The 7,389-nt window shown below is 36.5% G+C and overlaps 1 non-coding gene across 1 annotated transcript; it reads left to right on the forward strand.

Moving 5' to 3' along the window:
* Nucleotides 1-877: 877 nt before the first annotated feature.
* Nucleotides 878-983, forward strand: LOC121207940 (small nucleolar RNA R71). Its single transcript, XR_005903028.1, has one exon. It is a non-coding gene; the product is annotated as a small nucleolar RNA R71 (small nucleolar RNA).
* Nucleotides 984-7,389: the final 6,406 nt, after the last annotated feature.

Below are 7,389 nucleotides of genomic sequence, written 5' to 3' on the forward strand. Positions count from 1 at the left end.
ATTAAGATATGGGACACGAGGTTTGTATTCTTCATTCACCGTTTTGTTATGACTTACCTCACTTTTACCTTTGCTCACCATAGTTTCTAGCATCAATTCTAGCTCAGGCGCAATGAATCATTCCTTATCTTGAGTACTAATTGCGTTGAGGTGTTCCCTTAGGTTAGGTTCAGTATTACTTGGTAAGCTACCTTGTGGTCATTCGGAGATTAGTTTGGATAGCTGGCCTATCTGAGTTTTGAGTCCTTGGATCGATGCTTGTTGATTTTTAAGTGTTGTCTCGGTATTTTGGAAACGGGTTTCTGACACTGAGATGAATTTAGAGAGCATCTCCTCAAGATTCGGTTTCCTCTCTTGTTGATAAGGTGGCTGTTGAAAACCTTGAGGATTTTGTGGCTTTTGATTCCCTTGACCACCCCAGGAGAAATTTGGGTGGTTCTTCCCACCTGCATTATAAGTATTACTGTATGGGTTATTTTGAGATCTAAAGTTATTGTTATCCATATAGTTGACTTGTTCCTCTTCGGTTGTAGGATTGAATGATTGATATTCTGTATGCACACCTCCTCCACTTGAGTCACACCTCATTACTTGGTGTACCTGCGTAGAACCAAGTAAACCACCAATTTTTTTATTGAAAAGTTCTACCTGATATGACAGCATAGTAACTGAGTCGACATTATAAACGTCTGCTGTTTTTGTTGGCTTAGTCCTCATGACTTGCCATTGATAGTTATTTAGTGACATTTCTTCAATAAATTCATTAGCCTCTTCAGGTGTTTTGTTGTTGATGGTTCCTTCAGCAGCTGCGTCAATCATCTATCTTGTCAAGGGATTTACACCATTGTAGAACATTTGAACTTGCAGCCATAGAGGTAACCCATGGTGAGGGCATCTTTGCAATAGATCCTTGTATCTCTCCCATGCATCGTAAAGTGTTTCTAAGTCCATCTACACAAAACAAGAGATATCATTATGTATCTTAGCCGTTTTAGCCAGCAGAAAATATTTTAGTAAAAATTTTTCAGTCATTTGTTCGCAAGTGGTGATAGACTTTGTTTCTCAGTGAAAAAGGGAATAACCGAAGGTGAATGGCATCATCAGAACGCCATTAATTTTGAAAGTCTCGCAAAATTCCAGAAAATTGGCCAAGTAAGTGTTGGGATTCTCATCCTACAAACCATCAAACTGAACAAACTGTTGTATCATCTGAATTGTGTTAGGTTTCAGTTCAAAATTATTTGCAGCAATAGCAGGTCCAACTATACTTGACTCACTTCCTGTTAAAGAACGTTTAGCATAGTCATACATAGTACGTGGCGCAGGATTTTGATTAGCCGCAATTGCAGGAAGTAGCTGATTGCCTTGGTTTTCAGCAATCTCTCCAGTTGGGGGTTGAGTATCGTCTTCTTGCTCGTTCTCCGTGTATCTTAAGTTTCACCTTATTTCTCTTTGGTTTCTACGTATTGTGCGATCGGTTTCTTCGTCCAAAAGTAATGGTCCCGACAGGTTTCTTCTAGTCATAAACTATAAAAAACTGCCAAGAGAAAGAAAGAGTGACTTAATAAATAATAAAAAAAATTTAAATTGCAAGAAAAATAAATGGCTATAGTAATAAGAATTGAGCGTTCCTAATATCTTAGTTCCCCAGCAACGGTGCCAAAAACTTGATCGTGTGATTTCGTGATAGGTTTTAAATATTTATAATTACTCTTCTTAAACTAACTATTATCGTGATGTAGGCAAGTGTACCTATCGAACAGTAGTATAGTTTTAGCAAGACCGGATTGTCGAACCCAAAGGAACTAAAAGTACTAGTAATGACTGTCTAGCCTAAAAATAAAGAGGTTTTGTTTTAATTAACTAATTATCTAAACTAAGAACGCATGGAGAAAAGAATTGGGGAATTACTTTTGGGGAAAATCGATTGACTTAAGACAATACCTAAGGAAAAATCCACCTAGACTTTACTTGTTATTCTGGCTCCGAATCAGACGATTTACTCATTCAACTTGTTCCGTAAAGATCCCTAAGTTATGTTATTATCCCTATTCAAGACTAATAATGTCTAATCCTTAGATTGAATAACCGAGACTTTTCTCTAATTAACACTCTAGGGTTGCATTAACTCGATCAATGCTGGGATTACCAGTCCAGGCTAAATCCCTTATAATGACATATACTCCTATGAGTTCAGATCTGAATTACTAGTCCAGGTTAGATTCAGACCCTAATCGGATTACCCATCCGGGCTAAATCCATTTTAGCACACATATTCTTCGGGAGGCCCGATCACTATAGGATCACCCGTTTGGGCTAGATCCTTTCTACCCTTAATTCATTTTCTAGAAATCCATCAGATATCCTTTTTATTCAACTGGGACATTTCATTTTAACATCAATTTTTCGTAAATTATCTTGCATTGCATATCACTATTATAACTTATACATGAACATACATTTTTAATGTATTTAAAATATTTTGCATTCGAGTTACGCGAACTTACCTAGAAAATGTTAAGGATTTGAATTTGGGTTATTCTGAAACCTTTTAGTTTCCTCGATCGACTTTGGAATTGGTCTCTCGAAGTCTACATAAACAAAAATAAATTATTAATACATTACATTATTCATTTCCGGCCTAAAACTCATCCTAGGGCAAAGTGACCATTTTGCCCCTAACCTTTCACACTTTCACAATTTAGTCCCTAAGCTCGTGTAATGAAATGCATGAAATTCCTTGGTTACGCAATCCAAATCCGAATGTATTCTAAGCTCATACCAGCCCACATTTTCCTCTATTTCATATTTCTACCACACATTTTATACTTTTTACAAAATGGTCCTTTAAGCCATTTCCATAAAAATCTACTTAGTAAAAGTTGTTTACTATCCTTTAAACTCTCATATTTCTCCATAAATCATCAAAACTCAAGCATCTCATGCATGGATAATTTCTAAACATGAGCCCTAACTTGAAATATCGGTAGAAATAGAAAGAGTATGTTACAAGAATCTCAAAAATACAAAGAACATTAAAAACGGGGTTAGGGAACACTTACTATTGAGCTTGGAAATGTTGAAAACCCTAGTTATGGTTTCTCTTTAAAATTTGGCAGCCATGGAGAAGAAATGGCTGAATTTTGCTTCCTTTTTCCCTTTTTTATTAATTTTATTACCAAATGACTAAAATGCCCTTCCTTGCTAACCTTTCAAAATTTTCCATGCATACCCATTTTTATCCAAAAACTTAGAAATTGGGAAAATTACTCTTTAAGACCTACTAATTAATAATTCAAAGCATTTTATACAAATTGCTTCTAAAACCAAAGTTTTACAACTTATTCAATTTGGTCCCTAATTACCAATTGGGCACCTTATACTTAAAATTTCTTCATGAAATTTTAACACAAGCATGCTTTCATATCTTAAACCTCAAAATAATCAGAAAACAAATATTTTTATGTTAAATTTGTGGTCTTACAACCACTATTCTGACTAGACCCTATTTCGGGATATTACATTTCTCCCGCTTTAGGGACTTTCGTCCTCGAAAGTCTTACTATTAAACATGTTCGGATATTGACTTCTCATGGTTTCTTCAGATTCCCATGTGGCTTCTTCCACTCCATGTCTATGCCATAAAACTTTCACCAAGGCTATATTTTTATTCCTCAACGGTTTGATTTCTTGAGCTAGAATCTTGACCGGTTCTTCACCATAGGTCATATCTGGTCTAATTTCAACTTCAGTCAGTGAAATCATGTGAGCGGGATCTGATCTATATCTATACAACATAGACACATGGAATACATCGTGAATCTTTTCCAATTTGGATGGTAGTGCTAAACGATAGGCTAATGGTCCAACTTTCTCAGTAATCTCATATGGTCCGATAAACCTTGGACTCAATTTGCCCTTTCAACCAAATCTCAAGACCTTTTTCCATGGAGATACTTTTAAGAACACTTTATCTCCAACTTGAAATTCAACCTCTTTTATTTTCAAATCAGCATATGACTTCTGCCTATCTGATGCCGCTTTCAAATAGTCCCGTATCACTTTAATCTTTTCTTCAGTCTCCTTGACTAAATCAACCCCATGAATCTGGCTTTCCTTGAGCTCTGTCCAATACAGTGGAGTTCAGCACTTCTGGCCATACAATGCCTCATAAGGTGTCATTTTCAAACTCGTCTGGAAACTATTACTGTAAGCGAATTCCACCAATGGTAAGTATTTTTCCCAACGACCTTGAAATTCAAGGACGCAACACTGTAACATGTCCTCGAGAGTCTGAATCACCTGCTCGGACTGACCATTAGTCTATGGGTGGAATGTCGTACTAAAACTCAAATTTGTACCCAAGGCTTCTTGTAGTTTCTTCCAAAATCTCGAAGTGAATCTCGGGTCCCTATTTGAGATGATCGACAACGATACCCCGTGTAATCTCACAATCTCGAATATATACAAGTCGGCTAATCTATTAAGAGAATAATTTTTCTGTACCAGAATGAAGTGAGCCGACTTCGTTAGTCTATCAACCACAACCCAAACTGTAACTTTCTTTTTCGGGGTTAACAGCAATCCAGTCATGAAATCCATGGTAATCCTGTCCCACTTCCATTCGGGGACCATCATAGGCTGTAATAAACCCAAAGGTACTTGGTGTTCAGCCTTGACCTGTTGACATATTAAGCATTTTAACACAAATTTAGAGATGTCTCTTTTTATACCATTTCACCAGTACATTGTTTTTACATCATTGTACATCTTAGTACCCCCCGGATGAATAGACAGACGGCTATCATGTGCCTCTAGCAAAATTTTTCGAATAAGTTCATCATCTTTGGGTACAGAGACCCTATCTCGAAACATTAAGCAACCGTTAGATTCAACCCGAAAATCTGACTCAAAACCCATCTCACATTGTACTTTCTTGGTCTACAAGTTACTATTATTGATCTGAGCTGCGTAAATTTCTCGAAGAAAGGTCGGTCTGGCTCTTAATTCTGCCAAAACCGAACCATCGTCAAACAACGCCAATCGTGTGTTCATGGCCCACAATGCAAACAAGGACTTCCTGCTCAAGGCATCAGCGACCACATTCGCCTTTCCCGGGTGATAATAAATTATCAGCTCATAGTCTTTGCTTAACTCTAACCATCTCCGTTGTCTCAGATTCAATTCCTTTTGAGTCATCAAGTACTTCAAGCTCTTGTGATTGGTGAATATGCGGCAAGTTTCACAATACAAATGGTGTCTCCAAATCTTAAAAGCAAATACAATGACAACTAGCTCCAAGTCGTGTGTTGGATAATTTTTCTCATGCGACTTTAGTTCCCTCGACGCATAAGCTATCACTTTTCCCTCTTGCATAAGCACGCAACCCAGTCCATTTAAGAATTTTAACACCCCTTACCCGTATCTGACATCAGGACAGGTTCAAAGTATTATCAGACTTAAACATTCAAAAACATGCAAAACCGGGCCATAAAATTTCATTTACATTAAAAACATTCAATCACATGCATAATGTCCCCTACACAAGCTATCAAGGCTCTAAACATGCATTAAAGGCGGTTTGGGACTAGATCAAGAACTTTAGAAAGTTTTCGGGAAACTTAGAAAAATTTTCTTGAAACAGGGTCACACGCCCGTGTGGACACAGGGACACGCCCGTGTGTCTCCAAGACGCCCATTTTCTCAGGCCGTGTAACTCTCTATTTATGATGTCATCAAAACAAATTGGACCACATGGCCAAGCCACATACTCGTGTGCTAGGCCATGTCCTCCACACGATTGAGACACATGGCCGTGTCTCTGCCCGTGTGACTAGTACTTAGGATATTTTCCAAGCCTTTTGTTACCATTAATCCCTCACATCTTTACACACATCAAAGATATACATCATGGCATCATTTAATGATTTAACATACTTCACTAATGTATATTCTTAACTTTAACATGCGATCATTCACTTATTACACGTACTCATATAATATCAAACCTAGACACAGCAATTCTATATTCATTGGCCTTGTCATTTGATGACCACTTTTACCCAACTTTCATAACCATCAATTTATCAAGTAGCTTCAATCCACATCAAGCATTCATGTTCAAACATTATCAACTTATTTCCATATTATATATTTACCACATGGCTATGACCATTTCGATCAGTCAAGAAGCACCCATCATGCATATATGTCATAATACCAACCATACATATCCCACAAGCATAAACACATCATCGTATCACAAGCAATAGAACTTATCATGGATAATTAGGCTTACAAGCCACAATCATAAAAAGCCACATCTCATGGCTATATACAGTGAATCAATATAAGGCAATACATATGGCTAATCATAGCAACATCTATCATAAAACTAAGTCCCTATGCTTGCCACTCACTTGAAGACATTAAGATTCATCAATACTCCAAAGGAGGTAGCTTGATAGTGTGAGCTTGCCTCCGACGATCTCCAACGCTGAGCTAACCTGTCAACACTACAGAAATGGAAAGGAGGGAGTAAGCTTAAAGTTTAGTAAGTCGATATGAAAATAATAAGAAAATTATCAACATGATTCCATGGAAATATAATCATAATTACAATTTTACTATTTCCTGGTCATGTTGTTTTCTCCAGTCATAGTTACTAAATTATTTATATCTGGAGCTATAGAACTCCAAATTAGGATCCATAAATTTTCCATGAAACTAGACTCATATATCTTATTATCATACAATTCCCAGAATTTTTGGTCTAGAAAATAAGTACACTTTATTCTTTAAAGTTACCCCTGTTCTGTTGTTTGACAGCTTCGACCTTTCTTTACTAACAATCGATTCTCTCATAGTACGAGTTTCGGGTAATGTTCCTGTCTATTTATATTAAAAATATACTCATTAAAGATTTATTCATATAAATCCTAGCCTATAATCATTTTTTTAAAATTTTTAGTGATTTTCCAAATTTGAGACAAGGGAGCCCGAAATCACTCTGACTCTGTCTCACAAAGGTTCAAATATCTCATACTATGAAACTCTTTTGCTTACACCATTTCTTCTATGTGAAGCTTTAATCTCATATCTTATTTAGTATCTAATTCAATTTCTACAATTTTTGGTGATTTTTCAAAGTTACACAACCGCTGTTATCTAAAACTGTTTTATTACGAATTTCACTCTTACAGAATTTCACTTACTCCATTCCATCTTACCAAAAGTTCGTTCAACTATCGAGCACATTGTTCATAAATTTCCACAAACATATACCTGCATTTATTCATCACATGGTCATGTTCACATGTATTTTCACTTTATTCGATTTCCTGTTGAACTCATCGAAATAATAATAGATACACGGTTGCCTGCACATAT

Source organism: Gossypium hirsutum, chromosome A01 (assembly GCF_007990345.1).
Source record: "Gossypium hirsutum isolate 1008001.06 chromosome A01, Gossypium_hirsutum_v2.1, whole genome shotgun sequence".
Lineage (NCBI taxonomy): Eukaryota > Viridiplantae > Streptophyta > Magnoliopsida > Malvales > Malvaceae > Gossypium > Gossypium hirsutum.